The 18,227-nt window shown below is 38.6% G+C and overlaps 1 long non-coding RNA gene across 1 annotated transcript in view; it reads left to right on the top strand.

Moving 5' to 3' along the window:
• The window catches only part of LOC119869412, a 32,479-nt gene that overhangs the window by 11,983 nt on the left and 2,269 nt on the right, over nt 1-18,227 (top strand). The window contains exon 2 of the long non-coding RNA XR_005370359.1: nt 16,550-16,737. This is a non-coding gene — a long non-coding RNA (uncharacterized LOC119869412). The remainder of the gene's footprint in view (nt 1-16,549; nt 16,738-18,227) is intronic.

The following is an 18,227-nucleotide window of genomic DNA, read 5'->3' as shown; positions in this document are numbered from 1 at the left end:
TTTTATTCTCAGTTTACAGATAAGGAAATTGAGGATTATCTGTAAAATGATACTGGGCCAGTTGTTAACCTTCACGAGCCTTAAATTAGTCACAGGGCAGAGTTTCAGTCCCACAAATCCCAAATCTGAAGTCCTCCCATGTTCACACACATATTTAGACTACTAGACATCTTCATTTCACTGATGAATTTATTAAAGCTATGTCAAGCCTGTCTGGATGTCTGGAACTTTCTGAACAGCCGTATTTTCTCATTCCCTGGAGATGCCAATGAGCTGGGTTCATGACATGTTGTAGCTCATTGGGAAGAGTCTGTTTCCTATCCTAAGGCTTCACCTGGTGGCCATGTGGCATATTGATTGATGGACCCTTGTGAGGGGTCTATGGCCCCACTAGAAACAGAGGTTCCACTTGTCGATTCCCAACCTCATTCTTCAATTGTGCTAAGCTCTGGACTTGAAACCAGGCGCCAGCAGTGAATGCTCCCCCTGCTTTGCTAAAAAAGTCATTGAGGTGAGGTTCCTAATGGACTTCCGGGCCCCAGCTGCAGGTCATCCTCCTCTGGTTTGCTAGCTTCACCTATAAACTCTTCCCTTCCACCCTCATTCACTTCCTCCTTTTGTCACACACTCGAAGTGTCCACAGATGTCAAGTATAGAAAAAGACATGTGGTGCTAGTGCTTCAGTGCTGGCACAAAGGTGCTTCCTGAAGAAGATATGGCCCCTCGCAGGGCTGCTTGGTAGGCTGCCCGCCTATGTTGATCACCGCCCGCTGCTGATTCTTGACTCAAACAGCCTCACCACTTCTGACCTGGCACAGGCCACCCCGCCTATCAGCCCCCTGGCCCCCCAGCTGTATCAAGGGCGGCTGTGGGGGCAGGCATCCCAGCCAGGAATTCCTACACTGCTGTCAGTGAAGAGGTTCTATGCATTTTGGCTGGGGAACATGTCCAAAAATAAAAACTAGATACCGTGGCCATTTGTTTGGACTTTGTGGAAGAATTATTAGTCATCGGGGGAAGGGACAGGACAGCGGAGAAGGCAGCATGAAATTAAATCTAATTAATCACTCTGACAGGCAGACAAGAACTGAGCCCACTCTTTCCAGAACAGTGGTTGGAAATCTAGGAAATGGGGGGTGGGGGGCACATTTAGCCTTACCAAACTGCATTTATTTCTTTGGAAATGGGAAAGCCCCAAATGAAAATTAGTGGACGGCAAGGAAACGACCTTTTAATCGGAGTCTAGAATTTAGATGGAAGAGGGTCAGTGTGAAATTAGTTTCAATCTTTGTAATTTATTTACTCCACATGATGTTTACTAATTTAGGCCATCCTGATGGAGAAGCAAATTCACTGCTCCTTTAAGTTGGAGCTGGGAGTGGCTTAGAGGCCTGTAATCCTTTGAAGGTTGTCTGATGGGGTAGGGAAGGGAGGGGAGTGGTATGTAATTTTTAAACAGCAGGGGCATTGGAGTTAAACAAAACTGGAGTTAATCCTTGCTTTTCCTAATTTCCTTCTCTATGCCTGTTTCCCCATCTGTTAAAAAGAGATACTAGTAATACAACTTCATAAGATTGTTGTGAAGAATAAATTAAAAATTAGACATAAGGAGCTGCCTGGCAGTTAGTAAATTCTCAATAAATACTAATAAATATGTAACCAATCCCCTCTACACATGGCTTTCATAGGTCGTTGTCTTTGCTGAGATAAATATTCTTGTGGCTTTTCATGCCTGCTTTCTTTTTCCTGAGATCTGGTTGTCAAGTGCTGTCGATATTAAAAACTGGATGAAAAGAAACATATGATTACAATTTATATTTTAACAACACCTCTCATTGGTGCATTGATTTTTCACCCAACTGATGTTATATTTATCTCATCACCTAGAGAGTGAACTTGAAGGTCTCAATTTTTAGTGACTCCCTCCTTATCACATAGTAGTAGCTAGCACTGTGCTAGGCAAACAGTGTACATTAAATGTTGAGTGGTGTCCAAAGTAGTGTTTATTTGGGTTTTTTCCTCCCAGTTATTTTTTTCCTCCCTTACCTTTTTATAGAGCTGGGAAGAAAATTGCAGGCTGAGAGTCTAGTATTCCAGAAATACTGGCTTTCATTTAATACAAAACAACAAACCTCCTGTTTATTAAATAAAAATAACATCAGGTCCCTAAGTACTTGATGAAAGTACATAAAGCAAGATATTTTTCCTACTAATGAGAAAAGAGTATTTTTTTTGCTTATACCAAGTTTCAGACAGAATGAGTTACATGAAAACAAAACTAAGACCAAGATTGATAAGTCAAGTTTATATCTACACAATTGGCTCTCTTTATAAATAATTGGACATATTTTTACTCAGAAACTTTTTGGGCTTGTTTTTAACTTGGCACCACACCCAGTATGAGGTGTAATGGCTCGAACTCATGACCCTCCCAGAAACTTTTTGAGATTGAGGCTTGCCTCGATTTTCATTTACTTATTTGTTTAATTTTTTTTAAAGATTTTATTTATTTATTTGAGAGAGCAAGCAAGAGGGCACAAGCAGGGGGAGCAGCAGGCAGAGGGAGAGGAAGAAGCAGGGAGTCCAATGCGGGATCCATCCCAGAACCCCAGGATCATGACCTGAGCCGAAGGAAGACACTTAACGGTCTGAGCCATCAAGGTGCCCCTCTCAATTTTCATGTAAGTGAATAAAGGAACAGATCTTTAGTAAGCAGAGAAAATTTTAAATTCCAGAAATTTTTCTATTCAACTCCTCATAGTAAATTATAGAGTTCTACGATCGAATTGAGAGAGCTAATTAAAGTTCATCAATTTACATTTATTCCATTATACCTATTCTCTTCCTTTCTAGTTGAGTTATCGTTCAAGCCCCACAGGTTCTGTTCAATTTCGGCTGCTTGGAATTCTTTCCCCTTTCATTCCATCTCCTCCCGGGCAATCCAAGGAGAGCCAGAAGTTAGAAGAAAGGAAAACAAAGAAATAATTAGCAATTTCCTTTCTAACTGACCTCTTCTTTCTTTCTTTCCCTCCTCTTTCTAAGCCTAAAATAATTCTTAACAGAAGTGGTGTGACTACCCTCCTTGAAGTATAGCTTGCATATTCAAAAAACAATGCAAATAAAGGATAAATGCAACAGAAGTAGACACAAGTCAAGCAGATACAAGTTGGCTTTAAAAAAATGTAAAAAAAAAAAAAAAACCTGATCTTTAGTATCATACAACTCCTCCCTTTTTGCTCCAAGGACTGTGGTTTGCTTATAACTTCATGAATCGAGATGTGTATCACGTTCATAAAAGTTTATCCAAGAATGAAAAATAGTTTGTAGAAGAGGGTGTTAGGAAACAGGGAATTTGGGATAATAAAAATTCAGCAAGCTTCCAAGATGTAAATTTTTTCATAGCAGATGGAGAGGGCATCTTTAATTGGTAATCCCCCTGGCGTTTACAGAATTAGAGCAGGGATAACCACTTGCACTTTGCACACTTTAATTATTCTGTCTTGATCTGATCAGAAAATCATGAGCTTGTCCTTTTATAAACATGAGGATTACACAGAACCCAGTAAGTAGTCTCAATGGGGATGTCCAGTGAAACTTAATAGAATGAAGGGTTCTGTTATTACCATTTCTGCTTGTTAAGTTTTTATCTCAAAGCCCCATATTTGTATTTTTTGCTTTGTACTAAAATAAGCAGAGTCAAGCTGCTTTAAACCAGTTATTCTAAGCATATCAATGAAATAACAAAAGCCTCCCACTATTAAAAGTTCTCCCTCTAACTTATTCTCCTTAATTTTGTTTCTCCACTCTACTCTTAAAAAAAAAAAAAATCAAATGCTCCTCTCCTTTTAAAATTGCTCTGGCTTCATTCCTATTTCCTGCCAATTCCCCTCTATTTTAAAATGAAGTTTCTGGCCCACTTAGAAGTAAATTTGGCTTCCTGACTATTTCCATGCCTGCCTGTGTAAATTTAGAACAGCCACTCAGATGGAGGCGCTCAATGTTTTCGAAGAAAATTAGATAGGAAGAGCCCTTTAAAGTCATCCGAGCCCCTTCATTTTACTTGTAAATAGAAAACGAATCAAATCTCCTTCCTCTCCCATCAAATAAAGACTGATAAGGACAGAGATCCTTGGCTGCAGATTTAATCAGACTTTTGAAACCGACCCCCTCCAAGCTCGGGCTGGGTCTCTGCAGATGTAAGAGTGGCCGCAAGAAACTCCTGCTTCAGACTCAGGCTGCTTGGTTTCCAGTCTCCTGCTTCTTGCTTGCCCTCTTTAGTCCACATATAATTTCAGAATCTGTTTCATTTTGTTCAAAAAGAAATGCCCATATGTAAGGAGCGTCATACTTAAAGATGAAGGAAAAGAAAACTACCTTAAAATATCCCTTGTTGTTTTCTCTTTTGAGCAAAAGGAACACATCGGTCAGAAAAAAAGACACATTCTTTTGTCACTCTTTTTTATAATTCAATACACGTTTCAAGTAAAAAATAAATAAATTTATAAGACATTTGGGGAATACCACAAAGGATTGTGGTATTGACCTTTGGTATGTAGTGGAATTCCATAAATAATGGTTTCTAATAACTGGACGCTGGGGATATTTTTAGAAAGGAGTCCAGGGCACAGAGACCTGAGCTGTCCCATCTAGGGGTATCTTTGATCTGCTTAAGAAAACGAAGTTTCAATTCTGCTATTGCTGTCGCCCTGACAACAGGAACATGAACTCTATTAGGATCTGCTCATGTTTTATATAACTTTTTTACTTATTTCACATGTTTTTCTTGAAGAAAGCACTTTTTCCTTCTGTTATTAAGTCCTACTAACCAGATCAGTTTTACTCCCTGTGAGTAGAGAGCAGAGCAAGATTGCCTTCAATCTGCCTTCATAGCAGGCTCTACTATGGATCCTCTTCACTTGAGTCATCACTTTCTTCTGTTAACACGGGTCAAAAATTTGTTAAGGTCCTTATCGTAATGTGTGTGGATGGTTTCTGAAACCATGAACCAACTTGAGTTCATTCCATTGAGTTGTCTGATTTTTCTGCTTTCCACTAACTAGAACAGAACATCTTACTAGACACACAAATGCTGGCCAAATGCGTAAACAAAACAAATAAACAGCTGTGATTAGCCCCTGGACTCAGAGGTATTTTGCACTGATGAAGGAGATTGCTGGTATTTGTAAGGACACGGTCTCTAAAGAAACACCATAAATATTGCATCAATGTCGTTCTCGTATACACTCATTAGTGTCTCCCAGTTCTCCTCCTGTTAGGTTTAACATGGTCTAAGATGTTCCTACGGTTTTAAATGAATAGATTAGGAAATGCATGGAAATGTTTAGCCTTACAGAAGATGGAGACACTTTTAAGGCCGTAGGAGTTTTTTTCTTACTTATAGAAACAAACCTTCTTTAAGCAACGGCCCATCAAATCAAAGCGTGGTTCTCCTAAAAATCATTCATATTAAAGACTTCTTTACCAGTTACTGCATATCACATGGGTGCTAATAAAATGGACCCTGCCTAATGAACAGCTGTTATTATTGCTTAAGCTGATTGAAATAAGAGAGAATTATGGCCAGCTGCAAAACACATTCATGAGTGGTGAGAGAAACTAGCAGCTGGTATTCCATTGCTATAAATATTTTTAATTAAAATGTACCTCCTGGTTTTCAATTTGCATAATAGTAGGGAGTTTTAGTTACTTACTTTACCGGTAAAGTGATGTCTTTCTCCTCAAGAGAGTTTTTTTTAACTCTTCTATTAACAACAATAACCATTAACAATAATGGTGGCATCTCGCTGGCTGATAGGAAAATGAGATCTGTGATGAAATTCTCATTCTTTTCCAGAACTATTTGCTTAAGAATTTCAAGGTTTTGTTTATTTGCTGTTCATCTCGATTTCTAGGTAGAGTCCCAGCTACCCATCAGTTCTTATAAAGAGTAAAGATAGAGTGAATTGATGAATCTTAGAAGTATCAAAATGGGACTTGTGTTAGAAATACAACATACACACACACTTCCTTATTAAAATTCTGTGTTTTAAAATAAAATAAAATAAAATAAAATAAAATTCTGTGTTTTGACTTCTAGGACTTTCTTCTTAATACTTCCCTTTTGTCTCATCATCCATTTGTTCTCAAATACCGATGACTTCTAGAATCTGGATCCCAGGTCACTTCTACTCTGCATGCTGTCCTCAGATATACTTGGTTCTCTGTGATGTTGTCCATATCTATCTATTAATGATGCAAAAATCTCAGTCTCTAGCCCTTCCTTCTCTCCTGGGCATTAAGAATATACATCTGGATTCGCCTAGGCACTCATTAGTTTCCACACATCTACTCTTTTTCTGCCTTTTTTTAAAAAAGATTTTATTTATTTATTCACGAGAGACACACAGAGAGAGAGGCAGAGACACAGGCAAAGGGAGAAGCAGGCTCCATGCAGGGAGTCCAACACAGGACTTGATTCTGGGACTCTGGGATCATGCCCTGAGTCAAAGGCAGTTGCTCAATCACTGAGCCACCCAGGCGTCCCACTTTTTCTGTTTTCTAATCTCAGTTAACATATATATATATTATATATATGTTATATATATGTATATGTATATATCAGTTAATATATATATGTTATATATGTGTGTTATATATATGTTATATATAACATATATATAAAGAATATTACTCAGCCATAAAAAAGAATGAAATCTTGCCATTTGCAATGACATGGATGGAGTTAGAGTATAATGCTAAGTGAAATAAGTCAGTCAGAGAAAGGCAAATACTGTATGATTTCACTCATATGTGGAATTTAAGAAACAAAACCAACAAATAAAGGGTAAAAAAATAAAAGAGAGACAAACCAAGAAACAGACTCTTAACAACAGTTTGTAGAGAACAAACTGACAGTTACCAGAACAGAGATGACTAGGGGGGAGGGGGATGGATTAAACAGGTGGTGGGGATTATGCAGTACACTAGGGATAAGCATCAGGTGATGTATGGAAGTGTTGAATTACTATATTGTACATCTGAAACTAATATAACACTGTATGTTAACTATCAGAATTAAAATAAAACTTAACAAATGAAATAAAATACAAAAATAAAATAGCACTAGTATCCCCTACATCACTGAAGCCAAAAGCCTTGGAGTCACTTGAGACTTCTTTACCCTTAAGTTCTTGACTACATATTATCAGTGTCCAAGCTCTGATAATTTTACTTCCTAAATATTTCTCAGCTCTGTTCCCTCTACCTTCATCCCCATTGCTATAGCCCTTTATCTGGACTGGGAATGTTCTTGCCTAATTTGTCTTCTTATTCCTAGATTTGACTCTCCAAATTTGTTATTTATCTAAAATGAAATCTGACCACATCATCTACCCTGGAGATGGCTTTCCACCATCTCCAGGATAAATTTTGATGTTTTTAGCATGGCATTCAAGGTCTTCCCTAATCTGACCCCAGCCTATCTTTCTACCACTCCTCACTTCTACTCCAAGCTGAATAGTTCTGAATTTTTCTAGTCCCTCACTCATCAGCCTTCAAAACTATAGGTTAAACATGACACTCTGGTGAAGTTTTCTGCAGAATCACCCTCCTCCCCTATGATTCCATGAATTTGGATCGTGTATATACCTCTAATGTGACATCTATCAAAATACATTATAATCATTTGTTTACATGTTTGTGTCTATGATTGGGTCATTCTTTAATTAAGGACAATGTCATTTTCATGTTTCCACAGTGACTGACATGTGGGTACTTAAGTGTTTTGTGATATAAAAAGAATAGATTTTAGAGGTACCTGGGTGTCTCTGCTGGTTAAGTGTCCGATTCTTGGTTTCAGCTAGGGTCATGATTTCAGGGTCATGACATCAAGCCCCATATCAGGCTCTGCACTCAGCTCAGAGTCTGCTTGAGATTCTCTCCTTCCCTCTCCCTCCACCCCTTCCTCTGCTCGTGTGTGCACTGGCACACATGTTCTCTCTCTCTCAAATAAATAAATAAAATATTTTTTAAAAGAATGGGTTTTAAGTAATGACCTTAGATCAATATTCTTAAAAGCATGTACATTAAATAGACAAGTGTGGAAACTCAAATTTTTTTAAACACCCATTACTTTCATTTTAATGAGATAGGCACTTTATTGATAAAAGCAGGAAATCTTATCTATCTTTATTTATAAATGATGTTCAATCAAAACCACTCATTCTCCTGGAAAATAATGTTGCAAAAATTCCTTACTGATACACTTAATTTGCCTCCAGTGACCTAAGATTTATGTTTCAAATATCTTCATAAGATGAATAGCTGTTATAACATATGAGTGATGAATCTACTGTTATAGTATAAATAAACTTTCTAAAATTTACTTATGAAAAAAACTATAAGCCCTTTTTTAGCTAAGAAATCAGGATTTAGAAATGGATCTATGGGTCTAAACAGTCATTAGTAAGCACATGGCTGAAAATCTGCTTGCTTAGCTAAGTTGGCTTAGCACTAGAGGAGAAATGCAACAAGTTTCACAAGAAGGGATGTTTTATATAACCTAAGTGTCTCTGTATTCAAAAAGTAATCAAACCTCCTAGTTCTGTCAAGAATGCACACCAACCTAGTAAAAAAATAGGTGGAAATTCTAGATAAATTATAACACAACACAGACAAGTCTGTGCACGTGCACACAAACACAAATAAATGGCTGATTTATTAAAGGAAAATTCTAAATCAGCAAAAAGAAAGAGAAAATTTATAGCGAATGTGATACTTTTGTAATCTGATACCTAAAAGAATCCTAGCTGAGAAAATAGGGATTATTGATATCCCTGTTAGGACAGCAAGTTTTGTCTTTGTGAGTTGAGATGCCATGTTACTGAGATGCCTTTACATATATACGGTACATTGGAAAGGCTGCTAGATGAGTGTCAGGAAAGTTTGTCTTGGCCTAAAGCTGAATGGAAAAAAAGCTCTACTGGAAAAATCTTAAAGCCTGTGTCATATACTGATGTGGAATCCAGTTGTCTATTGCTAGCTTTGTATAGGTTCTCTTAGGTTCAAAAATAACAATGAGGTAATTCTGGATCAACGAACACCTTGAGGCAACTAGAAGAGCTTTTTACCAATAGTTCAAAACATAGAAAGTTCAGGAATCTTACAGTAGAAAAAAAAATCTTCAACTGAAAATGAGATCACAATAGGAAAAATTACTACACGGATATTTGCTATGCAGGAAAGTTAGTAGGCATGACTATTAGGAGAATTAACACTCTATGAGGACTGGAGCTAATATAACAATCTGAAAAAGACTATAAAATAAATGTTTAATGTGTTCAAGAGATAAAAGGGCTAGAAACCAGGGCACCTGGGTGGCTCAGTCAGTTAAGCGTCTGCTGTTAGCTCAGATCCTGTTCCTGGGGTCCTGGAATAGAGCCCTGCATGGGGCCCTCTGCTCAGCGGGAGTCAGCTTCTCCTTCTCCCTCCGTCCCCCACACCACCTCCCAGCTTGTGTAGACACACACTCTCTCTCTCAAATAAATAAAGTCTTTTTTAATAAAAGGGCTAAAAACCAAGAATAAAGGATACTTAGAAGACAAAGAAACAAATAGAATGTATAGAAATTATATAGCTACAAGGAAAACAATGTATTGGAAGGCAATTCTAAGGAAATAGCTTAGAATAAAGCACAGAGACATAAAGAGGTACCAAATATCAAAGAGTGGTTAAGAGAAAAAGAGGGGGCACCCAGGTGGCTCAGTGAGTTAAGTATCCAGCTCTTGGTTTTGGCTCAGGTCATGATCTCAGGGGTGTGAGATTGAGCCCTGCATCAGGCTCCGAGCTCAGCATGGAATCTGCTTGAGATTGTCTCTCTTTGCACCCCCCACCCCTCCCCACTCCCTGCTCACACATGCACACACACACACTAAAAACAATTTTTAAAAATTTTTTTAATTAAAAAGATAGAAAAGAAGGACATAGTGAGTCAACAAAGCTTTAATGGGAATTGTAAAAAGAAAGAGTGGGGAAGGGGCAGCCCAGGTGGCTCAGCAGTTTGGCGCTGCATTCTGCCCAGGGCCTGATCCTGGAGACCCGGGATCCCTGCATGGAGCCTGCTTCTCCGGGTCTCTGCCTCTCTCTCTCTCCCTCTCTGTCTCTCTCTGTCTCTCTCTCTCTCTGTGTGTCTCATGAATAAATAAATAAAATCTTTTAAAAAAGAGTGGGGAAAATAATATTTAAGGAGAAAACAGATAAAGATGTTCAGTGTTAATGAAAACATGAGTTAAAAAAAAACCATGAGTTTACAGACTGAAAACACACAAGTCCTACATATAATAAAAAAAAATCCATTGATAGATACATTGATAATTGTTGTAAACGACAAAATTCCAAAGACAAAGAAAAAATTTAAAAGCAACAAGAGGAAAAAGCACAGATTACCTACAGAGGAACACTTATTAAATTGATAGTTGTATTGCTATCAGCAACAGTAAAGGCAGAAAGAAAATTGAATAATATCCATAAAATGCTGACAAAATGTGAACCTACAATTCTATATCCAAGAGAATTTCTTCAAGAATAAGAATAAAATAAAGATATTACATAAAGGGGTTGCTTGGGTGGCTCTGCAGTTGAGCGTCTGCCTTGGCTCAGGGTGTGATCCCGGCCAGATCGAGTCCCTCATCGGGCTCCCTGCATGGAGCCTGCTTCTCCCTCTGCCTGTGTCTCTGCCTTTCTCTTTCTCTGTGTCTCTCATGAATAAATAAATAAAATCTTAAAAAAAAAAAAGAAATTACATATAAAAGGTTAGGGGATTTAGCACTCACACACACTGAAAGAATTATTCAAACATATATTTCAGTGAGAAATATATTGAATCCATAGAGTGAGAGAAGCAACTGTGAGCAAAGAAGTGTATAAACATGTAATTTGATCTAAATATGCATTAATTTTAAAATAAACAAATACATGTGTACACATGTGTATGTTATATTTGATTAATTGGAAGATATTTAAAAACAATCGGTGATACTTCTATGCAACAATATGGAATATCCAAACCATCATGGTAAGAAAAAGAAATAAAATGTTAAGGATTAGGAAGAAAGAAACAAAACCAGCATTATACGGAGACTACATTTTGATTATGTTAAAATCCCATGAGAATCCACAACTAAAATTATAAATTAATGAGTATCCTGAATGCTTGCTACATAGAATATCAATATGTAAAAGTCAATTACACTGTAATTGTCTACAATACTGAAAATGTAATTTTAAAAGATATGTTTTAAAAAGAATACAATTGCTAGATAGTTCAGAATACCTATAGAAATGCTCAGAAATGTACGAAATGTTACGGAAAGTCATTCCAGAAGCTGTAAATAAGTGGGGAGATTACACCATGTTTATGGATAGAAAAGTTCAATATCCTATAGATGTCCATTCCTGCCAAATTAATTTTAAATCAAATCTCAATCCCAGTAGCTGTGTGTGTTTGTGTGTGTGCATAACCAGAGAACTGATTTTAAACATTTGATTAACCAAGGGACAAGAATAACCCAAGCAATTTTTTAAAAGAAGGAGAAGATGCAGAACCTTCCTACTAGATATATCTCAATACCCCCTATAAAAAAAAGCCCAGCGTTAGTACTGGTATGGATAGCTACACCAATGAAACAGACTAGAAAGCCCATGTATAAAAATTTTTAAAGTCAATTTCTGTTTAGATTGTGTTTAATTGTGAAACATTTTAGACATACAAAAAGATACAGAATAAATATCATAGTCACCTAGTACCCACTAAGTAAAATATGACAAAAGAAGCATTGTAGAGCCACCAGAAAGGACAGTTTAATCAATATTCCTGGAACAACGGGTTTTCTATATAGAAATAATACAGTTTGATACCCGCTTTATACCACATGCAAAAATCAGTTAAGGAGAACTAAAACAAAAATGTAAAAATAAAATCCTGAAAGCCTTGGGGAAGAAAATGAGAATATTTTATATCGTATTTTATGAAAAAGGAAAAAATTTTAAAGGAGACTCAAAAATTACAAATCATAAGGAGTTTTACAAATTAGATTATAATAGAATTTTAAAAGTCTATTTATTAAAGGACATCACTTAAAAAGTGAAAAGAAAAGTTATATAAAGTGAGAAGTTGTTTGTAATACATGATACTATTTTGTGACTATGGATAAAATTTAAAGGCGAATATTAAGCTTGGTGAGGATGTGAAGAAAAGCAAATAATTATGCATAGCAATTTGGTAGTATTTATGAAAGTTGAAGTTATATTTTCATCTATGACTATATTTCATTTCTAAGTACTTTTTCCAGAGAAATTCTCTACATTCTAAAAGAAAACATTATACAGGAATGTCCATTGTTTCAATGATAGTGGTAATAATAACAATTAGAAGTGTCTATTAATTAAGTGAAAAAAAAAATCAGAGTATGTTCATACAATGTCAGAAGTTAAAAGAAATAAATGACAGTTGTATGTACCAACATGTATAAATTACAGAAACAATAATATTGAGTAAAAAGATGTGTTGTGAAATATGTTCCATATGATACTTACATAAATTAAACTCACACAAAACCATACTGCATGGGATTATGTGTGCAGGCGTATGTTATAAAAGTAGGGATATGCATGAGAAAGACAAGCACCAACTTTAGGACAATGATACCCACTGAGAGTGAAGGGTGAGGAATTCTGAAACCCAACAAGGCAAAATATTATTTTAGGTAATGGGTACTAAGAGACTATTATACTTATTCTATACCTTTTTGTATGTCTAAAATATTTCACAATTAAACACTATCTAGCCAGAAATTGACTCTGAAACAAATACATGCATAGGTGTATGTGTATTCGATTAATTGGAGAATATTCTAAAACAACGTGTGATACTTCTATTCAACATTACACTGGATGCTTTTTTTTAGAGAAGCAATGGGAAAATTATTCCTATAAAATATTCTTATTTCTTAATCTGGACATATTACATATATTACCCAGTGTTTGTTTTGGTTTCTTTTAAAGGTTTTATTTATTTTTTTCCTGAGAGACACACAGAGAGAGAGGCAGGCTCCCTGCAAGCAGCCTGATGCAGGGACTCGATCCCAGGACCCCAGGATCACTCCCTGAGCCAAAGGCAGGCGTTCAACCAAACATCCCTTACGCGAGCGTAAAAGCTATGCTTGGTAAATAACTTTGATCACTGAGACCAGGAAACCATGTTGTCAGTCCTGGTACACATCTGCGTCCCTGTGTGATGCTTTCTCTGAACATGATGGGGGTACAGAGAGGGAGAGGATAGAACTGAAAATTGGTGGCAGATAAATCTAGTCTCTTGATACATTGAATCACTGAAAATGTCAAAGGGCAACAGACATAACTTATTGATATTAGCAAATTCAGCGTAAAGCACAGAGTTGTGGACATGAGTTGAATTTATGTTTGGAGACAGTTCAGTTTACAGTTTTCTCTTAAATGAGGATGCAAGGACACATGACAAACAGGGACATTTAATGATTTTGTCCCTCCTGGTCATACTTCACTGCCTCTCGTTTAGCAGGGAGGCCAACAGCCTTGAATGCACATGCTCAAGAGGTAACTGGCTGCTAAGGATGCTGGGCTTTTCCTATGCTCTCCCCCCATGAACCGGATGTAGGAGCTTCTATGCGGCAGACAGAACTGTGACGGTGGCTACACACGTGGTTATAAACAAGGTCTGGCTGGACAAAGATTAAGGCTGACATGGTTCTCTGCCATGTGACACAAGACCTTCAGGCCCCTCAGCCCCCTCCTCTCTGCCCTTGTCTTTCTCACAGCCTTTGGCAATGAAAGCTATGAACCCCCCCTGGATGCCCCAACTCCCAGCCCGGTGTTTACTTCTGGGGGAGCCCTTACCACTTGGAACATGGCACTTGTTGTTGGAGCTCTCTGTGGATTTAGGGTTTCCTTAGGACAACAGTTACTTTTTTTTTTTTTTTTTTGAAGATTTTATTTATTTATTTATTCATGAGAGACACAGGCAGAGGGAGAAGCAGGCTCCATGCAGAGAGCCCAACGTGGGACTCGATCCTTTATCCCCAGGATCTGGCCCTGGGCCAAAGGTGGTGCTAAACTACTGAGCCACCTGGGCTGCCCACAACAGTTACTTCTTAAAGAATATGAAGCGACTTGCTCATTGTTGATCTACAATGTTTTGGGAAAAAATACCTGTTGAATGGATGGTATAAAAAAATGAGAGAGGTGCTTGGGTGGCTCAGTCTGTTAAGCATCCGACTCTTGGTTTTGACTCCAGTCATGATCTCAGAGTCATGAGATAGAGCCATTCTGTGCTAGGAGCAGGTTCTGTGCTAGGAGCCTACTTAAGATTCTCTCTCTCCCCTCCATCTCCTGCACACATACACGTGCACGTGCATGCTCTCCTTCAAAAAAATGAAAGTAAAGAACTTAAAAAAAAATAGATTATTATGTATGAAAAGATTTTGTCTATTCCAATTTAGTGATCCTGGGAGACACACACACACATACATACACTCAGTGTGTGTGGACATACTTTCGAAAATTCCTTTTTATATGATGTCTCTGATATTCTTCCCTAAATCAATGTAGTACTCTATATTTATTTTATATTTTATTTTATTTTATTTTATTTTATTTTATTTTATTTATTCATGAGAGAGAGAGAGAGAGAGAGAGAGAAAGGCAGAGATACTATTGGCAGAAGGAGAAGCAGGATCCATGCAGGGAGCCCGACGCAGGACTCCATCCCGGGACTCCAGGATCATGCCCTGGGCTGAAAGCAGCGCTAAACCGCTGAGCCACCTGGGCTGCCCTCTATATTTCCTTCTAAGAATATTCTTAATTGTGACAAAGCTTTGTTATTTAAGGGTGAAAGTGAATTTTAGAATTAACTAAGAGCCACATAGAGTTCATTTTAATCAAAATATAGCACAACAATCATACGGTTGATCAAAACCTCATACTTAGAAGGTAAAATGCAATGAAAAAACCACAATTATTCTTTTAAGTAGGCTGCATGCCCAACATTGGGCTTGAACTCACAACCCTAAAATTTAGAGTTGTGTGCTCTGTCAACTGAGCCAGCCAGATGTTCCAAAACAAAATGATTTATACCATCCAAACACATATAAGCATATTCTGATCAACTTCAGGCTCCTGCTAATTATAGCAAGGCCACCCTGAAGTGTCTACATATGAAACTTTTATTTATGATCAGCACTATTATTAGAAGTTGATCAGTAGGATTGATGTTCATCTGCAAGAAACAAAAATTAAGTAAACATTTACAAAACCAAGTTTAGGGTGCATGGGTGGCTCAGTCTGCTAAGCGTTTGCCTTTGGCTCGGGTCATGATCCTGGGTCCTGGGGTCGAGCTCCTTGTTGGGCTCCCTGCTCAGCTGCAATCCTGCTTCTCCTTCCCCCTCTGCTGTTCCCCTGCTTGTGCTCTTTCTGTGTGTGTGTGTGTGTGTGTGTGTGTGTGTGTGTGTCAAATAAATAAATAAACTCTTAAAATAAAATGCCAAGTTTAGTGTAGACTGCACAAGGCAAAAGCAGCCTCTAAAATGTCATCAAAGAATTAAATTTCTTAAAAAAAAAAAAAAAAGAATTAAATTTCTTTTTTTTCCTGCACCATCAAACTTAGTGATAACTCTCAGCCTCATGGTTTTGATGAGGGAGCAAAAAGCAAGCTGAGGGCAAAGCCAACACCCAGTGACACTCCCACCCCCCTCCCTCCACTGCCCACCAGACAGGATATGTGTAACACTCCTTGGGGACTGCTGGCTGCCCAAGAACAAAGGAAGGGGAAAAACATTTTAGCTGGATAGAAATCACAGTCATACAGGACAGGAGTCTCCATCAGTGGGCAACTGTCTGAATGATTTACAAGAAAAAAAAGCCATCTCCAGGAACCTGTAGACTCAATTTCCTGGAGCCCTAACACCACCCTCTCCTCCACAGGATAGAAAATCTTATATAATCAGCCACTCCTCACAACGCCAGGGCACTCTTTCTACCCAGGTCCTGTCCCCATGCTTTGATTAAAACACGTGTTTTGCACCAAAAACGTCTCAGGAATTCTTTCTTGGCCATTGGCTCCAAACCCTACTTCAAACCATCAGTTTCATGATGGCTGCCATACTTCGAGTCATCACAGGCATGTTCCGAGCAGCAAGAAGGCCTCTTAGCCTCGAGGGGGCTCCATCTACATGCCATAGTCCAGAATTGAGTCATGTAGCTACTCTGAGCTGAGAGAAAGGCTGGGAGTTCAACATATTCATTGCCTAGCCTCACTTGTAGAAGAGAAAAGGGTTGGAAAAAGTCCTGAAAGAGCCATACTACAGCATCAACTATGGAAGTCTTTTGCATATGTATCTTGGAAATTATGGAAAACATGAGGGTGTTTCTACATGTCTGATTGAATATATAACTCTTTTCGGTTGGGAAGATTCTAAGAAGAATAATTTGGGAGTTTTGCTAATCTACTTGGTTACTCCAGGGAGAAAATAATAGGATGCAACCTTTTGAGGTGGAACTTTTGGGGCATGTGACAGCTCACGATGAACCAGAAGACAGTAGTATTCACCCAGCGTGGGGCCCACACAAGAAAGGGGACCTTTGGGAAGTGCAAAGGAAGACCAGGTGGTGTGCCACAGGGACCTAATTCGCAGAGTATTCCCAGGAGAGGTGAGTGAGCATCTTTCAGAGAAAGCCCTTAAAAGTGTCATTTGGGATTGAGAAGGTGCACATAAAATTTTAGCACCTTACCAATGGAAGGTGTGGTCTCTCTCCAATCAGATGGAGGGCCCCCAAATATGGGGCAACTACTGGAAGTGAGCTGGTGGCACGGGGTGGGGAGGGATTGGAAGTGGTGAAAGGATTCACCTGAGGCAGAACAAAGGTGATAAAAATTTATTGAATATATGGCAAGGGAGCTGTGGGCAGAACAGCAAAAAAAAAAAGACCATCTGCAATGAGGCATGGGCGGGGGCCATGTAGAAAGGAAGAAGGGGAGGAGGTATGGTATCTTCCCTTTTCTGGTGACTGTGCCTGGTTGTCAGTTACATTGGTCAGTTAGGGTCTCTGGATAGTTTGCGATGGGTCCCCTGACGGGCCTGTGTGTATCCAGCCAGGGGGACGCTGTGGCCCCTTCCACATTCCATCGCTCAAGCCTGTGTGCCTAAAAATGGCCTTCAGAAGGGCCCTTTAGAATTCAGTTAGCCTAAGCTCTCTTATCTCATCTGAGGAAACTGAACACCAGGCAATCACATCCTCCACAATGGGCCACCCAGGGGAGTGCCGCTTCGGTACCATTTTACCAGTTGGAAGAATTAGGAACACTCCTACCAGGCGTTCCCATAGCACCACGTGGTTCCCATAGTTGATTGTAATGATCTCTTTAGTGTCCTTCAGCTCTACACTGTAAACTCTCATGCAGGTGGGGACTATGTCTGTCTCCTTCAAAGCAGTATTTCTAGGGCCCAATACAATTTGGGGAATAGAATAGGAACTCCATATATTTTTATGTAATTGTTTTAAAAAGAGGAAGAAATGACAAAAACTCTAAATGGGGTCATTGTGCCCCGCCCCACCCCCCAGCAAACCAAGACTTAATTGGAGTTTCAACCTATCTCAGGAATGTGACCTTTAAACAGTCCATCTGGAATTTTCTGATCAGTACTAGTGAGGTAATCTCCATGATAAAAACGCTGCTGTTCTCTTCCCAACAAAAGATGTCTTGGCCTGAAACAATCCTTTCTTTTCTTTTGCTAATACTTCCTTGCCCCACCCTCCTTCCTATAAAAACCTCCCATGTTGTACACCTCCTTGGAGTATCTCTGTCCTTGATCGACACCAGGCAACTCAATCCATGAGTCACTCAAAGTCAATTAGATCTTCAAATGTACTCAAATTTACTCAGTTGAATTTTGTTTTTTAACAGAATGAATAAACTAAAGACCAGATGGTCCAAAAGATGCTAAGCAACACTCCATAGAGATTGTGATCTTTTTTTCCCCAGTCACTTGCATTTTCAAGGCCATTGTGATTCTGGTCATCAGCAGAACTTGGGTAAAGAGGTAATACGGTATTAGACGAAGGAAGATTTTGCTACCTCTTCCATTCCTGACCCCCTGGTAACCCCTTTCCTAGAACCAAGAAGCATTTAAGTCCCTCCA

This window comes from Canis lupus, chromosome 15, assembly GCF_011100685.1.
Source record: "Canis lupus familiaris isolate Mischka breed German Shepherd chromosome 15, alternate assembly UU_Cfam_GSD_1.0, whole genome shotgun sequence".
Taxonomy (NCBI): Eukaryota; Metazoa; Chordata; class Mammalia; order Carnivora; family Canidae; genus Canis; species Canis lupus.
This window is presented reverse-complemented; position numbering and strand designations above follow the sequence as displayed.